The sequence below is a fragment of the Nilaparvata lugens genome, chromosome 2 (assembly GCF_014356525.2).
Source record: "Nilaparvata lugens isolate BPH chromosome 2, ASM1435652v1, whole genome shotgun sequence".
NCBI lineage: Eukaryota > Metazoa > Arthropoda > Insecta > Hemiptera > Delphacidae > Nilaparvata > Nilaparvata lugens.
The window spans coordinates 15,137,953-15,157,628 of record NC_052505.1 but is presented as its reverse complement, the minus strand read 5'-3'; the positions used below and the strand labels follow the sequence as shown (position 1 = coordinate 15,157,628).

Below are 19,676 nucleotides of genomic sequence, written 5' to 3'. Positions count from 1 at the left end.
TGGCTGGGAGGCAGCTGAAGCCCTTCTCTGCTCTCGGTACACCCGCCAAAAACCCTTGTAGAGATAAAATTCCTTGAAATCATCAAGTGATTTTTCTTGACACGACATAAATGTTATTTTTCCATCTTTTTTTTTAATGATAAATTAGTCCTTTCTCTTATTTGTAACCCAGCGTGACACGGTTTCAGAGCCATTTCAGATCCTCTCTCATTATGAATAAGTTATCTTTCTTTATTTTACTTATTTAAAAAAATATATTCATTTACTTTCTAATTATTATAAAAAATAGTTTGTGATTGCAAATGTGTTGTCCATGGAACTCTCCTCCACACGCAGACGATTGGTCTTTGTGGGGGAATTCCGTGTACTATATGTATCTCGCTTGCTATTTTTGTAAAGTACCTATGTTGTAAAGAAGGAATAAAGATTATTTGAATTTGAATACAAGTTCTTAGGAACGTTCTAAAATGTGAATTTTGACTATTCAAGAATGTCAGTTCTGAACGAGAGTTTTGAAATGTGAACTGTTTACAGCACCAGAGTCTAGCTTTGGACCGTGATGAGAATCCGTGTTTTTTTAGTTGTCTACAATTCTATTTTTTTGCTCGAGGAATTCTTATCGGTAAGTGTTCTTAAATGTAATTCTTATCAGCAAGAACCAACTGAAATCAAGAACGAATTCCAATGGGTCTTGGAATAAGACTTTACAGAAAAACAAAAAATTTCACATTTACCACGAATTTTATTTAAAAAGTTCTGAGGATTGGAAAAGATCCGTCGGAACAGTAATCTTGAAATCAAGTATCCGGAACCGGGATCTTCACCGGAAATTTCTGTTGAGCATAATATGTATGTCGAACTGTGTAAGAGAATTCTTCGCGCTGTATCTCGCAAACTTTGAAACACCAGAAACAAGTTTGGAACATCGGAAGTCTGAGAAGCACTTGTATCCTTGGAGGATGGCGCAGTTTCTCTTCGTCCCACCAACCAGATAAATCGCGAAGAAGTTGGAAAAGTCCTTCGCCGACTCAATGATATCAGAGTTCCAAGAAAACTCGCTGAGAAGAGGTTCCGCTCACAATTTCCCACTTCGATGAACAAACAAAATTAAAAGCTTCGGTACTCCATGGCAGTTACACCATTTCGCAAGTAAGTTACTCTGCTTACTGCAGCTTTTCAAAAGGAGGGCCACTCGGAGGTTTACAAGAGAATCTATTTGTGAATAAACTTCAAAACTCAACGTCTATGAGTGCAAAAATCTGTGAGTACAAAGTAAATGAGTAATCATAGAATGAAGTGCACTGAGTTATTCCCATGAATAGAGAAGTTTCATAACTCATAGTCATAGTGATTATTTATTCACAAATTTACAATGGAAGCAACATGTAAAAACCCAAATACGCTCCCTCAACATAACAATAAGACAAATATATTCAAAACCAAATTCACTAAACTAACAGATAGATTTAATTCTTTTGCTATTGGACCATACAGTCATCAGCAACGTCAATAGAATATTCATAACACTTAATTTATCAAGTTATAAAGTATGTGTGAAAAACTCCTCCAAAGAATAGAAGTGGTTTGCACGTAGAAGATCGAACAGTAATTTGTCGAACAGAGAGACTTGAAACATTGGAAAAAGTGCTTAAAAAACTTTTATTTCTAATTATAGAATATAAATGTTGAAGAGAAACGCACACAACAGGAGACAGACGTATGCAGACATATGGAGTCAGACGGACGTCTGCAACGTTCGAGCACTTGGGAAGGGATTTTTTCTTCATCTGTCAGCTACTATGTGCTTTTGCCTAAACTACGTTCAAAAGGCTAGAAGGCTTTGTAATTGACAAAAAGCAAATGAGATAAAAGTCAAAGATTATATTTATTCATATAGAATTCAAGTTAAAACAACAGGCATTCGCCCAAAACTACTTTAAACCTTAATTTGGAATACATATACTAGAGATTATTTAGGGATGATTGCTCAATTCACACATACTTTTGATCCAAAAGAAAATGTATACATCAGATGTAATGGAGATAAAGAGATGACTGGTTAAAGAGCAATACGTCAAAAAACGGAGAGATACCGGGTTCGATTCCCGGTCTGGGCGCAATTTTTGGACAGTTTCATTCTGCTATACAGTTCTTCGGTCAATCTTTGCAGTAACAGAAGTCCTTAGTTCTATTTATATAGCTTGCATTGGATATTTGGAATAATTATTATAAAGTAATATAATATCCCAGCAGTTGATCGAACTGTAATTTCTATACAATCTTCCATCAACAAAAATAGTGTTTTATAAAATTTACAGTACTCATGAAAGTGGATGGCAGTCTATTGTATATTTGACAGGGAAAAATTGAGGGCAAAATGAGGTAGTAGAGATAAAAAGCATTTTGATTGTCCAAAATACCAATAACAATAACAGGAACCAATAGCAATCGTTAAGCAGGCTGCTGGAATCGGTCTGATTGGTTGAAACCAATAACAGGAACCAATAGCAATCGTTAAGCAGGCTGCTGGAATCGCCCTGATTGGTTGAAACCAATAACAGGAACCAATAGCAATCGTTAAGCAGGCTGCTGGATCGCTCTGATTGGTCAACCCGAGCAGGCTATAATGATTACAATATAACAACCGCTCAGGCTGTTCAAATTGTTCATATTTAATTAAAGGGAAACTGGAAACTCTTGATTCATGAAATACGAGGAGAGGTAAAAAGAAAGCATAGCTCATTCCCCATTTAAAACATTATATGATTAATCTCGGTCTTACTGCAAGGAAACCGTACTACATGCATAGAAAATCAGGTGTCGAGTGTTTGCGAAAAAAAATACAAAAGAATGGGAGAAAGAGATGAGTTATTATGGGCACTGGAAAGCGCACCTTAAATTAAGGAGGGTTGGGAATGAATGTAAGGCAGAAAACAGAATCGAGGTCAAGAAAGAAAGTAATATGAAAGATGCGCGAAAAATAGGGGAAAAAGGAAGGGGAAAGATGCTTTTAATATCTTGGCCGTTTTTTATTCAGGCGCACAACAATAGGGAACTGGCAGGTCGTGGTAGAGGGAGGAGGAGGAGGAGGAGTAGGAGGGCGAGAAGGGGTCGCACTTGATTCTGGAGAATAGAAGTCTGGCATAGCCTAGCATATTGGGCGCCTCGATATTTCTTCCTTCTCGAGGATACAGTAGTCTCCTTTCTCTCTTCCTTCTCAGGGATACAGTAGTCTCCTTTCCCTCCTCCTTCTAGCAATCAAAACGTAGCGTTGCATAAATCATGAGACCCCGAACCAACAAACATCTGTGCAGATATTTCAAGTACTCGAATTTCCACTGAAAATAAGAATCCGCTTTCAACGGCAAATTCTTCTTGTCAAAAACATCTCATCACATTCCTAGGAATGGAAATTCTTTGTAGCACTGAAACTGAGTGATACTTTAGTTGTAGTTATTTGTGGAAGGAAAACTCTTAATGAATTTCCTTCTTTCTCTGAATAATTGATGGGAATATTCATTTTCTTGGAGAGGGCTACTCGTGTTTATGTAATAATTGAAAAATCAAAGTACCGGTATTCTTTTTTCAAATTTATTTTATCTCACATGTTTCGACCTTACATTTTCATGTAAGTGAGCAAAATCAAATTGATAAAAGGGTACATATTAAGATTTTTTAATTCTTACATAATTGATGGAAATTACGGTATTTCAGAGATTTATGTATCAGAATTGATGAAATTGTTTGATCATATAATCAGGACTGGAAAGTTGAGGTTGATAATGGAGAAAAATGAAAATACAAGAGATAAGTATTTGGCAAATGAAACACTAGCGTTATTACCATAGTAAGGTCCACGCTACAATAGCAGTGTTTTATTAACATTGTTGTTGCTATCCTTGTCTATCATTCGACAAAACAGATAGCACTATCCTTTTCTAGCGTAACAAGACCAGATCGTTTTTTAACAATGTAGAAATATAATTAACAAAATATTTAATCCCAATTATGTAAATTTATTATAGCACTATCCTTTTCTAGCGTCACAACATGGTCAGATCGTTTATTGACAATGTAGAAATAAAATTAATTAACAAAATATTTGATCCCAATTATGTAAATGTATTAGTTTATAATTTAAAATTATATTGTCTTGACAAATAAAATATAATTGATTATTTTCAACAAGAAAGAACATTTAATATTAGGTCTACATCAGATATGCAAGTATTAGCTACCATATTAACAACAGCATTTGATATGTGGACCTACAGAAAAATCCTGAAAATATCGTGGATGGACAAAGTATCTAACTACAAAGTTCTTCATAAGCTTGATTAGAAGACACAGATAATGTATACTATTAAAAAAAATAGAGAATCTAGAGGAATCATCATGAAGAATGAAACGAAATACAAGTTGCTGAAAGGTGTAGGCTACTGCAAAGGAATAATCTTGGCAGGAGAGACGTTGGTCGGTTGAAGAATTTCAGAAAATTTTTGAATGGCAATATGTTGATATTATTCGAAATGTTTCGATTCCTAGAATCGATATACTGATACAACTTGATAAACAAATGACAAAAATTTATTGTATCAGCTGTTTTAGCACATTTTAAATTTGGACAATATGAATGTCTTCAGACAACAATGCCTGTAGTCGACAACTGTGGAAGTTTACACACACACACACAACGAAAACCCAGCTTTAGATTGATAATATCATTTGACAATCTAGTAGAGATACACGTGCTCATATTATATGCGTGGGAAGAAGATATAGTGAAAAGTGGAACAATAAATAGAAAAATGACTACTAGCTAATTGGATAACGCAATATCAAACTTTACTTCCAGTTTGACTGATATTAATTGGAGTATTATAATGGAGAGGAGGGTATTCAGTTGATAACAATATTGATATTACGAAGGAATTGAATCTTCTAACAATATTCAGTATTGCAGCCTACTAACAATATTCAGTATACAGTATTATAATGGAGAGGATACAGGTAACAACAATATTGATGTTACAAAATAATTGAATCTTGAAACTCAAGATGAGAGCTGACTGCTGTATATGCTCGATATACGATATGGAGGCTGAAACGTAGCTGGAATTCTGCAAACTAAGACAACTACGGTGGAAATTGGAGTGGGAGACGGGGATTTGAACATCAAAGGCGAGTTCAACATAGAAATAATGAGCAGAAAAGGAAGGGAAATTGTGCAAGCGAAACAACGTAAGCCTCCTTCTCGATAAGAAGAATATTTTCGTAGCATTTGAGTGAGAAGGCACTTGCTCGGTAATGCAATTGTTGTGCGGAAAGCTAGGGCACATTCTGAACGTTTTATCAGTTCTTTCAAGACTTATATCCTACAAAGGAACCAATTCTACCTATGAGAAACATTCATTTCGATTCCTAGAATCGATATACTGATACAACTTGATAAACAAATGACAAAAATTTATTGTATCAGCTGTTTTAGCACATTTTAAATTTGGACAATATGAATGTCTTCAGACAACAATGCCTGTAGTCGACAACTGTGGAAGTTTACACACACACACACAACGAAAACCCAGCTTTAGATTGATAATATCATTTGACAATCTAGTAGAGATACACGTGCTCATATTATATGCGTGGGAAGAAGATATAGTGAAAAGTGGAACAATAAATAGAAAAATGACTACTAGCTAATTGGATAACGCAATATCAAACTTTACTTCCAGTTTGACTGATATTAATTGGAGTATTATAATGGAGAGGAGGGTATTCAGTTGATAACAATATTGATATTACGAAGGAATTGAATCTTCTAACAATATTCAGTATTGCAGCCTACTAACAATATTCAGTATACAGTATTATAATGGAGAGGATACAGGTAACAACAATATTGATGTTACAAAATAATTGAATCTTGAAACTCAAGATGAGAGCTGACTGCTGTATATGCTCGATATACGATATGGAGGCTGAAACGTAGCTGGAATTCTGCAAACTAAGACAACTACGGTGGAAATTGGAGTGGGAGACGGGGATTTGAACATCAAAGGCGAGTTCAACATAGAAATAATGAGCAGAAAAAGGAAGGGAAATTGTGCAAGCGAAACAACGTAAGCCTCCTTCTCGATAAGAAGAATATTTTCGTAGCATTTGAGTGAGAAGGCACTTGCTCGGTAATGCAATTGTTGTGCGGAAAGCTAGGGCACATTCTGAACGTTTTATCAGTTCTTTCAAGACTTATATCCTACAAAGGAACCAATTCTACCTATGAGAAACATTCAGTTTCGTCTATCACTGGAATGAATAATTCAATGGCAAAGTATTTCTTGGAACATTCTCTAATACTGTACTGAGAAGAACTCCATAATTCAATTACCTACAGGCTCACTAACATAAGCTCAATCATCTACAGGTAAACTGCTCACAACGAAATTCCACTTATCAAGTGGGATTATTCAATTACTATTAAATTGTAATATTTATTGTATTGAATTTCAGGCATGCAGGCATATTTAAATGTATTGAATTGTGAGTACTATTCAATTGTACGTTATTCTGAAATTTTCAAAAAGGATTTGACTTTCACATTACTTTGACTTATTATCAACGTATTGTCTACGTAATTCTACTAATAAAAAGGTTTTGAATAATATCACCCAAAAAAATTATATTCTATAATTCATTATCACATTATCATAAAACGTGATTGAGCATGGAATCTGGAACATGCAACAAAACCATATAGTTACTTCTGGTATTCTTTTAGCTTTACAAATGACACCATTAATATGTATTTATGACACCATTAATAATATATTAATATGACACCATTAATGGTTCTGTGCAACGATGAAAAGCGATCTTTGATTTGATACTGAGAGTAGAAGATTCAACACATTATCAGTACCCAAATAATATTTTCATAAAGATATCAGATCAACGTTGAGTTATCAACAAAAAACACTGACATCTGGTTCCAAAAAAGTCTGTTAACTTTCAATCTCGATCAAATGCCACGAAAACCAATCAAAGAAGCCTTCTTTTCAGAAAAACCTGCTCTGAATGGTTCAAGTAGATTTTGATCATGATTAAAATTCAACTGGCTTTTGTAAAACTGAGCTTGAATTAATGAGAATAAATTATTAAATTCCTTGTTATAGGGAATCAGTATGAAACAAAGTGACTCTCAAAAAACTGCATGAAGAAACGGTTCAATTATTGAGAAGAGAGACATGCCAAGTGGATTGGGAGGATTGCATTGAGAAACTCTCAAGTTTATAGAGTGTGAGAGTAAACAATCCCGGTTTTTGACCTCAGAATGGATGAAATTTGGGAAATGAACAAATGTTCAGTGATAGGGAGCATACTCATCCTAGAGGGAAATTCTCTTCTATAACATGAAACCAATTTCAAACCAAAATAAACCGACAAAGTTCAACGACAGATTCAATATCCGTCCTTCTCTAAACTTCTCTTTTCCTGTCATTTGAACTTCAGCTGAGAATGGAATGAGTTGAGAGAAGCTTCATCAAAATACGTATAACAACCTTCTCTGCTTGTCTCAAATGATCAACGAAAACCTCACTGACAAAACAGGAGTTCAACGGGGCACTAAATGTCTATCATAACAGGATCGTAAAAATGAATGAATGAATAAAGTTTTATTCTCAATAAGCTTAATTCAAGAGCATTTAAAATACATGCCACATGCAGAGAACAATACACGTTTTCATGTTTGATGTAGTAGAAAATACACCGTTTTATTAAGAAACACTGTGGGCCCGAATAGGAACCTTTTCATGCCCTGAGGAAATAAATAGAAATTACAAAAATAAATCTGAGGGAAGTTTAGCATCAGGAATATAAGAATTTCGCTAGAAATAGGAAGAGTTATTAGTCGAAGCACACAGTATAAGATAGCCAAGAATAAAAAATCCTGTTTGATTATCAGTCAATTACAACATAATATAAATATAACAATCACGATCAATTCGTGGATTATCGCGTAACTAGTAAAACCTTTTTTCTTAAGGAGGGATGGGGAGTCTTCGGAAGGTACTCAATTCTACTGGAATTTTGTAACAAATTTCAACTCCTAGTCATTCTTAGGATAATATGGAAACACAAAAAGTCTCGAAACCATTTGAAAAAGCGACTTCAAGCCAGTAATGTATAGATTACATTAATATAAGCACAGATTACTTCTCCTGAGCGAGCTTATGGAGATGAACGAATTAGTTTCATTTCACTTCAGTACGGAAACAATATTCATTCATTCATTTATGTATTTATTTAATCATGCAGAATTATACAACTTACAAAAAAGTACAACAGTCTTACGCCCAAAACGGTTCCAATTCTAATTTATACAACAGTCCAAATGTAGCTAGGTTATGTGTAATTTCAACATTCTTCAATTACAAACTCAATTTAGAATTCAAAACACACAAAAATCATTTCTAAATCAATATCAGAGCGATAAGGAGATATGAATGTTCAAGAATCAAAAAAGTAAATTCGTATGGCTTTTACTGGTGGGGAGTCCCTTGCTGGAAGATCCCACGTCGCCTGAATCATTCAAGCCGTCAATGGGCCTTACGACTGTCATACTTCAAGAAGAAATTAGTAACTACGGTAATTAGCAACAGTAATCTATTTATAACGGGGAAATATGAGAGTAGAATATATTGAAGCACGGAGCAACAATGGGTGGAGCGAATTATTTTTCGGCAGCTATGGGGAAGAGAAGGTGGCAATTTTGCCGAGATTCTGAGGTGCAGAAAGTAAGTTGATTCAATTTGAGGAGGAAGAGTCACACGAGTTCCATCCGAGATTATCACCCATCTCACAGCCAAGCGGCGTGTAGGAGGTTATTGTGCCCCAGCGGAAGTGAGCCGCCGCATTAAGGCTGGTCAGGAAGCAGCCAGGCAAAGATATAGCGCGCAAAATGGTCCTGTATTACGGCGCACATTGTGGTGCGCATAGAAGATCTTCCCCAATTCATGTAGGAAAGTTCAGCTAACTAAATGCGCACTCTTAATAGATTTATTGCACGACGCAAGGTTCAGAGTCGTTCATCTTAATGCGGCCTTTTACCAAACGCTCTAACTCTCAACTACTGTACAAAAAGATTTATCTACCCACTAGGTCTCATCCGCTTGTAGAATGAGGTACTTGATGAGTTTTAGAAGATTTATCCTGAGGATGAAAAAGCTAGATGAAAATGGGAACATTAAAGGAAGTTGAAATTTTTAAACGATTGAAAAAGGATGAGTATTAAAAGATGCTTAGTCTAAGCTGAGATTCGAGAAGCTAAAGTGAAAATGAGAATATTTAAGGACGTTAACATTTTTAAACAATTTTTGTTATGAACAAGGATGAAAAATATAAACTTTACAATTGAGAAAGTTGGCTTTGTTTATTCAACATGAACGTCATAGCTCTACCTCTGCTCTTCTTTTAGCTTTACAAATGACACCATTAATATGTATTTATGACACCATTAATAATATATTAATATGACACCATTAATGGTTCTGTGCAACGATGAAAAGCGATCTTTGATTTGATACTGAGAGTAGAAGATTCAACACATTATCAGTACCCAAATAATATTTTCATAAAGATATCAGATCAACGTTGAGTTATCAACAAAAAACACTGACATCTGGTTCCAAAAAAGTCTGTTAACTTTCAATCTCGATCAAATGCCACGAAAACCAATCAAAGAAGCCTTCTTTTCAGAAAAACCTGCTCTGAATGGTTCAAGTAGATTTTGATCATGATTAAAATTCAACTGGCTTTTGTAAAACTGAGCTTGAATTAATGAGAATAAATTATTAAATTCCTTGTTATAGGGAATCAGTATGAAACAAAGTGACTCTCAAAAAACTGCATGAAGAAACGGTTCAATTATTGAGAAGAGAGACATGCCAAGTGGATTGGGAGGATTGCATTGAGAAACTCTCAAGTTTATAGAGTGTGAGAGTAAACAATCCCGGTTTTTGACCTCAGAATGGATGAAATTTGGGAAATGAACAAATGTTCAGTGATAGGGAGCATACTCATCCTAGAGGGAAATTCTCTTCTATAACATGAAACCAATTTCAAACCAAAATAAACCGACAAAGTTCAACGACAGATTCAATATCCGTCCTTCTCTAAACTTCTCTTTTCCTGTCATTTGAACTTCAGCTGAGAATGGAATGAGTTGAGAGAAGCTTCATCAAAATACGTATAACAACCTTCTCTGCTTGTCTCAAATGATCAACGAAAACCTCACTGACAAAACAGGAGTTCAACGGGGCACTAAATGTCTATCATAACAGGATCGTAAAAATGAATGAATGAATAAAGTTTTATTCTCAATAAGCTTAATTCAAGAGCATTTAAAATACATGCCACATGCAGAGAACAATACACGTTTTCATGTTTGATGTAGTAGAAAATACACCGTTTTATTAAGAAACACTGTGGGCCCGAATAGGAACCTTTTCATGCCCTGAGGAAATAAATAGAAATTACAAAAATAAATCTGAGGGAAGTTTAGCATCAGGAATATAAGAATTTCGCTAGAAATAGGAAGAGTTATTAGTCGAAGCACACAGTATAAGATAGCCAAGAATAAAAAATCCTGTTTGATTATCAGTCAATTACAACATAATATAAATATAACAATCACGATCAATTCGTGGATTATCGCGTAACTAGTAAAACCTTTTTTCTTAAGGAGGGATGGGGAGTCTTCGGAAGGTACTCAATTCTACTGGAATTTTGTAACAAATTTCAACTCCTAGTCATTCTTAGGATAATATGGAAACACAAAAAGTCTCGAAACCATTTGAAAAAGCGACTTCAAGCCAGTAATGTATAGATTACATTAATATAAGCACAGATTACTTCTCCTGAGCGAGCTTATGGAGATGAACGAATTAGTTTCATTTCACTTCAGTACGGAAACAATATTCATTCATTCATTTATGTATTTATTTAATCATGCAGAATTATACAACTTACAAAAAAGTACAACAGTCTTACGCCCAAAACGGTTCCAATTCTAATTTATACAACAGTCCAAATGTAGCTAGGTTATGTGTAATTTCAACATTCTTCAATTACAAACTCAATTTAGAATTCAAAACACACAAAAATCATTTCTAAATCAATATCAGAGCGATAAGGAGATATGAATGTTCAAGAATCAAAAAAGTAAATTCGTATGGCTTTTACTGGTGGGGAGTCCCTTGCTGGAAGATCCCACGTCGCCTGAATCATTCAAGCCGTCAATGGGCCTTACGACTGTCATACTTCAAGAAGAAATTAGTAACTACGGTAATTAGCAACAGTAATCTATTTATAACGGGGAAATATGAGAGTAGAATATATTGAAGCACGGAGCAACAATGGGTGGAGCGAATTATTTTTCGGCAGCTATGGGGAAGAGAAGGTGGCAATTTTGCCGAGATTCTGAGGTGCAGAAAGTAAGTTGATTCAATTTGAGGAGGAAGAGTCACACGAGTTCCATCCGAGATTATCACCCATCTCACAGCCAAGCGGCGTGTAGGAGGTTATTGTGCCCCAGCGGAAGTGAGCCGCCGCATTAAGGCTGGTCAGGAAGCAGCCAGGCAAAGATATAGCGCGCAAAATGGTCCTGTATTACGGCGCACATTGTGGTGCGCATAGAAGATCTTCCCCAATTCATGTAGGAAAGTTCAGCTAACTAAATGCGCACTCTTAATAGATTTATTGCACGACGCAAGGTTCAGAGTCGTTCATCTTAATGCGGCCTTTTACCAAACGCTCTAACTCTCAACTACTGTACAAAAAGATTTATCTACCCACTAGGTCTCATCCGCTTGTAGAATGAGGTACTTGATGAGTTTTAGAAGATTTATCCTGAGGATGAAAAAGCTAGATGAAAATGGGAACATTAAAGGAAGTTGAAATTTTTAAACGATTGAAAAAGGATGAGTATTAAAAGATGCTTAGTCTAAGCTGAGATTCGAGAAGCTAAAGTGAAAATGAGAATATTTAAGGACGTTAACATTTTTAAACAATTTTTGTTATGAACAAGGATGAAAAATATAAACTTTACAATTGAGAAAGTTGGCTTTGTTTATTCAACATGAACGTCATAGCTCTACCTCTGCTCTTGTGCTCTGCTCATCTGTTCTATTCACATTCTGTTTCATATAATGTGTAGGCGTTTTTTCACAATGAATGAAACCTCTTCATAAATGAAGAATACCTACTTATCAGAAGGATAAGGACCGCCTCTCTATGATTTGATTAAAAATCTCGCTCTTACAGATATCTAATGTATTTCAAGGGGACGATCTAACTCTGCTTGCTCTGGTAGTGAAAGAATTAAAAATCAACAATAATGGGACGTCTACTAGCTATGTCAGAGGTAGGCTTCTTTTATGAAGGCTGTGTGCCCTCAGCTTGTTGTCCAATGTGGAAGGGAGGATCTCTTTGAAGCAAATGACAAAGTCCAATCAGTTGTAAGTTTTTGTAAACATTTAATTTAATGATAATGTTTCATCCAATGTTTATATATATATTTATTATTATCGTATTTTTTTCACATGGGACCTGTGTATGTAATGATTGCTTGTTTGGACACGGAAAGCAAGTAAGGGGGTGATGAATTGTTCTTATTCTTTATTTAAATAAACAAACAAATTCTATAATGATAGATCTTAGAATAAATATTAGAAAAGAATTTAGAAATATTTGGAATAGAAGTTAAGGAAAAATGAGGTTTTTTCCTGTCAAAATCCATGTTGACAGGATTCTACAGATAGGATTTTGTCCTGTGGACCGTGTATTGCATGTTGCATACACGACCCCTGCTTACGTCTAGAACAGGTGAGATTCAGTTATAGTGGGGTCCACTTTATAATAGCAGTATTTGTTTAACATTGCGTTGCTATCCTTTCTATCATTCAACAAACCAAATAGCGCTGTCCTTTTCTACCTCCGCAACGTTGCCAGATCGTTTTCCAACAATGTAGAGATTCAATCTCAATTATGGAAATATATTTTCTTTACAAGAAAAATATAATTGATTATTTTAAACAATAATGAACTGTTAATATTACTTGAGATGTACAGATATCTGCTATCCTCTATGAAAGGTAGTGACAAGGCAGAGAATCGTCAGCGCTTTTCTCCTATCTTTCTCTACTGCAATTATAAAGTGGACTTCACTATACAGGATCTGTTTTTCATGCGTTTTGAATGTAATTAAGGATAATTTTTTTCAAGGTTGCGTTTGCCTATTATAGACTTACTTTACATCTTTCTCTTCGAAATTAAATTTTCTACATGTTCTGTAGAAAAATATTATGTGTTTATTGAACACTCAACTCAGTAAATCTGCTTCAAACCTTAAAGGAACTTGTTTTTTTCGAGACAGACCTGTTTTTAGGTCTGGAAACGATTTTATTCTATTTTTCAGTTCATTTTACATAAAGTACGCTGAATTGTACATCTTGATCAACAGCCAACAAATAACCGTAGGGCTTCGTTTCAGCAGAGGAACTGAAATTCAGACAAAATCTTTCACCCAGTATAACTTGGTAACCAAGCATTTTCGGACCTATGTTAATGAGAACTTTTTTCTTTTGATGTGAGAAATCACGCCCTGCCTTTCTCAGAACATCCTAAATAACATTAACTTCATTTACTTTATATTGCTGGTTAATTTGGTGTGTATATTGAATTATATATTTTTTTTGACTTTCAATTGAAACACAGTATTATTCGTTATACACAGGAGTGTGCGTTACTGGTTAGTAAAGCATCTATTCCATAAAATATTATCTTAACTACATACATCAACATTCAACCAAAAATTTTGTTTCTCAATAATTACATTAGCACGCTTCTAATATATTGCAAAGATATAAATATAATTCATTTATTACTTTGGGAATGGAGTGATCTGTTAGATCCTAGTCAAGAGTCAGATTCCTCTCACCTTCAAATCATAGATTCTACAAGGGGAAATGGTAGTCATAATATTTTAATAGTTTGAGTTACTAGAGAAAATAATGGTCTAAATGAGTTTTTGCTGATTATCATCCATCATTCTGATTCAAGAAAACTGAAATAAAGAACATGAATTCCAAAATGCCTCTAAGAATCATAGATGCTACAAGGGGAAATAGTAGTGATATTATTTTAATAGTTGGAGATACTAGATAAAATAATGAGTTTAAGATGGAATGCTGATTATCATCCATCACTCCGATTCAAGAAAACTGAAATGAAGCACATGAATTCCAAAATGCCTCTACGGATTTAAATCATAGATGCTACAAGGGTAAATGGTAGTCATAATATTTTAATAGTTTGAGTTACTACAGAAAATAATGTTTAAAATGAGTTAATGATGAAATGCTGATTATCATCCATCACTCCGATTCAAGAAAACTGCCCATGAATTCCAATCAAATAGCAATGTTTCTAGTTGACTTCTAGGTCACGGAATGGGTAGTAAAGTTTCTGCAATAAAGTCAGAAGACGCTACACCAGTCCTAAAACATAGATAAACCATCTAAAGCAAAGATAAACCGAAAACAATAGGGAATAAACCGTGTCTCGTCCGGCATCTTTACAACAGCAATAAGAAAGAGTAGCTTTGAATGGATTTGACGTTCTTGAGGTGGCCATTATGACTGAACCCTGTTGTATTTGTGGAGATCCATCCAAGGGAATTAAAACTGGTTTCAAGAGTTTGAAGGTCAACGCGAAAATATAAAACATCCAGTAAGATAGATTTACAATGAATGGATTTACAAGGAGAATGAGTTTTCATTACTTCAAAGTATTATATCTCAAAATTTGAGCTTTAAAGTTCATCAAATTTTCACCTAGTGACAACGCAAAGTTGAGATATTGTGAATAGCTACATAAATGACGAAAATCATTCAAAAGGTAGACCTCTTTTTCATTAGCAAACTATTCAATTGTCGTTTAGAATAGATTTCTAATAAGCAGATATCCAAGCACTCATCATTAGTCATAGTTAGCATCTTATTCTATACTGGTCATAGCTCATTAACTCATATTTCTCTATTGAAGATTTGAAACGATATTGGGTTTACTAAGCAGACTCGCACCAAATGACTCCACTAATGATTGCAATTACTTGATTTTTCTCTTCTTATTCATGAGTAGTACCTTATTCATTCATCAAATTACAAAACCAAAGCTTCTTCTCGAGAAAACAGATGCGGTTGTAGGAGCAGATTGAGATATGTTCTCTCTTTACAAATCACTTTCAAGTTTTCTATAGGTACTCTGCTTTCATGTAGGCTTTCATGTTCATAGAGACGTTGTCAATAAAATTTCATTGAAAAAATCAATTGTTCAAGATAGGTACAATTGTTGAACTTCGGAAATGGCATGATCTATACTGTTATCATAATAATAAACATGTCATATTTTTGTATTTTTTATTGACCGAACGAAGTGAGGTCTAATATCCAAGTCGACGGTTTGGAATATTTCTCTTAATGTTTAAATGTTTATATGTTTAAATGTTGCGCATTAACGGCGAAACGCGGTAATAGATTTTCATGAAATTTGACAGGTATGTTCCTTTTTAAATTGCGAGTCGACGTATACAGGGTGATTCATAATTATGGTAAAATAATTTAATACGTGATAGTGGAGGTAAACATAAGAAAAAAAGTTCCTATAAACATATATCCATAAACGCTTCATTAGCGAGCTATACAGGGTGAAAGATTTCGACCGGAATTCAGTTCCTCTGGTGAAGTACACCGATGCTGAATTGTTTGGGGACTAGTTTTTGAAAAACTTATGCTGGATTCATATGGAAAAATATCTGAAAAATTGAATAAAACTAGTCTGGAATCTGTAGTGTGAGTAGTTTTTGAGAAAAAAGTTGAAATATGCAAAAAATCTTAGTAGAAAAACACAGACTTCTACGTTTGATGCCCAATAACTTTCTTTAATGACCAGTAAACAAATAATTTTTCGCAATAAAAATTGTAGAGAATTTCATTCTGAAAAAAATGATGTAAGCTATGTAAACTAAATTTAAATAAAAGTTGGATAAAGTGTATTCTTATGTAGTATATAACACCACAAAATTTGCTGTTTTATGAGGAGAGAACTCATAGGTTGTAGCTGATTGCAAATAGAACATTGATTTTAAGAACCGCTGTTCTAAAACAGCTGATTTATTTTGTTTTAAATAAAAAAATATTTAAAATAAATTATCAGCTGAAAATTATTTTCAGAAATATTCTAGCTCACTTTTGAAAAAATCTGGTGTGGTACACTCACACAACTTTCCTTGCTCATTAAACTGGGAGCCTCATTCTTAAACGACAATAATTTAGAGAAATAACATAATGACGATTGGCGGCAACATAATTATTTGAAACTACGATCAGACTACTGTATATGTGTGTATATAATAAATTGTTTTCAGAGTACTTTTTCCTTTGTGTAAATTGTGAAATCCGATGATTTTTTAAAAGTCGTCAAAACAGCTGTTCTACAGATGAAATGTCTCGACTATGTGTTATTTTTGTAGACTGCTCTATCTACCTACCTCATGCACGAGAAGGAGGTTACAAAGTCCATTTCTCAAGGATGGGGTGAACCCCCCATTAGTTTCCCAAAAAGGAGACTCATGCCAGTTGATGAAGCTGACAAATAACTATACAGAGTATGAATTTGAAATAAATCAGTCGAGTAATTTTTGAGAAAATCGTGAAAAACATGGTTTTTCAGTAATTATCCGCCATTTTTCTCGAGAATATTACGCAGCTCCTGCAATTTTCCTAGAAATGAGACTCATGTCAGTTGATAGGGCTTATAAATAGCTATCCATGCTATAAATTTGAAGAAAATCGTTAGAGCCGTTTTCGAGAAAACCGTGAAAAACATGGTTTTTTAGTAATTATCCGCCATTTTTCTCGAGAATATTACGCAGCTCCTGCAATTTTCCTAGAAATGAGACTCATGTCAGTTGATAGGGCTTATAAATAGCTATCCATGGTATAGATTTGAAGAAAATCGTTAGAGCCGTTTTCGAGAAAACCGTGAAAAACATGGTTTTTTAGTAATTATCCGCCATTTTTCTCGAGAATATTACGCAGCTCCTGCAATTTTCCCAGAAATGAGACTCATGTCAGTTGATAGGGCTTATAAATAGCTATCCATGGTATAAATTTAAAGAAAATCGTTAGAGCCGTTTTTGAGAAAATCGTGAAAAACATGGTTTTTTAGTAATTATCCGCCATTTTTCCGCCATCTTGAATTAAATTTTATTGAATTTCTCATTGTCGGGTCCTCATTGTATAAGGACCTTAAGTTTAAAATTTCAAGTCAATCGGTTAATTATGAATGGAGTTATCGTGTTCACACACACACACACACACACAGACCAACACCCAAAAATCATGTTTTTGGACTCAGGGGACCTTGAAACGTATAGAAAACTTGAAATTGGGGTACCTTAATTTTTTTTGGAAAGCAATACTTTCCTTACCTATGGTAGTAGGGCAAGGAAAGTAAAAAAAATCTGGTGTGGTACACTCACACAACTTTCCTTGCTCATATTCGAAACTACGATCAGACTTTTGTATATGTGTATATATAATTGTTTTCAGAGTACTTTTTCCTTTGTGTAAATTGTGAAATTCAATGATTTTTTTTAGTCGTCATTTTTTTAAAGTCGTCAAAACAGCTGTTCTACAGATGAAATATCTCGACTATGTGTTCTTTTTATGAACTGCTCTACCTACCTACCTCATGCACGAGAAGGAAGTTACAAAGTCCATTTCTCAAGGATGGGGTGGACCCCCCATTAGTTTCCTAGAAAGGAGACTCATGCCAGTTAATAGAGCTGATAAATAACTATACAGAGTATGAATTTGAAAAAAATCGGTCAAGTTATTTTGAAAAAATCGTGAAAAACATGGTTTTTTAGTAATTATCCGCCATTTTTCTCAAGAATATTACAGAGCTCCTGCAATTTTCCAAGGAAAAAACTCATGTCATTTGATAGGACTTATGAATAGCTACCCATGGCTTGAATTTGAAGAAAATCGTTAGAGCCGTTTTCGAGAAAACCGTGAAAAACCTGGTTTTTGGTCATTATCCGCCATTTTTCTCAAGAATATTACGGAGCTCATGGAATTTTTCCAGAAATGAGACTCATGCCAGTTGATAGTGCTTATGAATATCTATCCATGGTATGAATTTGAAGTAAATCGTTGGAGCAGTTTTCGAGAAAACGGTGAAAAACATGGATTTTTAGTCATTATCCGCCATTTTTCTCAAGAATATTACGGAGCTCCTGAAATTTTCCCAGAAATGAGACTTATGCTAGTTGAAAGGGCTTATAAATAGCTATCCATGATATAAATTTGAAGAAAATCGTTAGAGCCATTTTCGAGAAAAACGTGAAAAACATGGTTTTTTAGTAATTATCCGCCATTTTTTCCGCCATCTTGAATTGAATTCTATTGAATTTCTTATTGTCGGGTCCTCATGGTATAGAGACCTTAAGTTTAAAATTTCAAGTCGATCGGTTAATTAGGAATGGAGTTATCGTGTTCACAGACATACACACACACACACCACACACACACACACACCACACACACACACACACACACACACACACATACACACACACACATACACACACACAGACCAATACCCAAAAATCATGTTTTTGGACTCAGGGGACCTTGAAACGTATAGAAAACTTGAAATTGGGGTACCTTAATTTTTTTTGGAAAGCAATACTTTCCTTACCTATGGTAGTAGGGCAAGGAAAGTAAAAAACAAACTGTAAGTTAGGCCTACTGTAGCCGCGCTGTGTTTTTTGTTTAACCTATTAACCAGTTATTTGTAACCATTTCACTTTGCTTCTGTGTTAAGTGTTAACTTTTTGAAAAATGGTAGGTAATTTTAGACATTATTCACACTCCGAATTAGTTGACATGCATTTAATGTATGGAATGGGACACTACTGTAATAGTACTGAAGCAAGACGTTTGTATCAAGAGAACTTTCCTAACCGAGTATGTCCAAGTTCAAGGTTCTTTGCCACTATTCATCAACGTCTGTCTGAGACAGATTCTTTGATATCCAAAGAGTACATTTATGCAGGCAGACCCCGTTCTACTAAGACTGTTGAGTTAGAAGAACAAGTTCTTAATGAAATTTATGAACATCCCGAGACGAACACAAGAGAATTGTCAGTGCAGTTTAATGTCAATCAATCTATTATTTGGAGGATACTAAAAGAGCAACAATTACATCCATACCACCTCCAGAAAGTTCATACTCTATTGCCACGAGACTGTATTCCCCGTGCTGGTATTTGCCGATGGTTTTTAGTGAAACTTCTTTACCCAAACTTTTTAACAACCGTTTTATTTACCGACGAGGCACACTTTACAAGAACAGCTATCGTTAATGTCCACAACTAACATATTTGGGCAGCTGAGAATCCTCATGCCATCAATCCCAATCTTCCACAACATCAGTTTTCAGTTAACATTTGGGCAGGAATCATAGGAGATCATCTAATTCTGTTCGAGCTTCCTCCCAGGCTTAATGGCATAATCTACTAGTCTTTTGGTATAAGTTTAATGTCATCTAGA

The 19,676-nt window shown here is 34.7% G+C and overlaps 1 protein-coding gene across 12 annotated transcripts in view; it reads right to left on the bottom strand.

Moving 5' to 3' along the window:
- LOC111045441 (multiple PDZ domain protein) overlaps positions 1 to 19,676 on the bottom strand; it is a 587,845-nt gene that overhangs the window by 450,941 nt on the left and 117,228 nt on the right. The window lies entirely within an intron of this gene.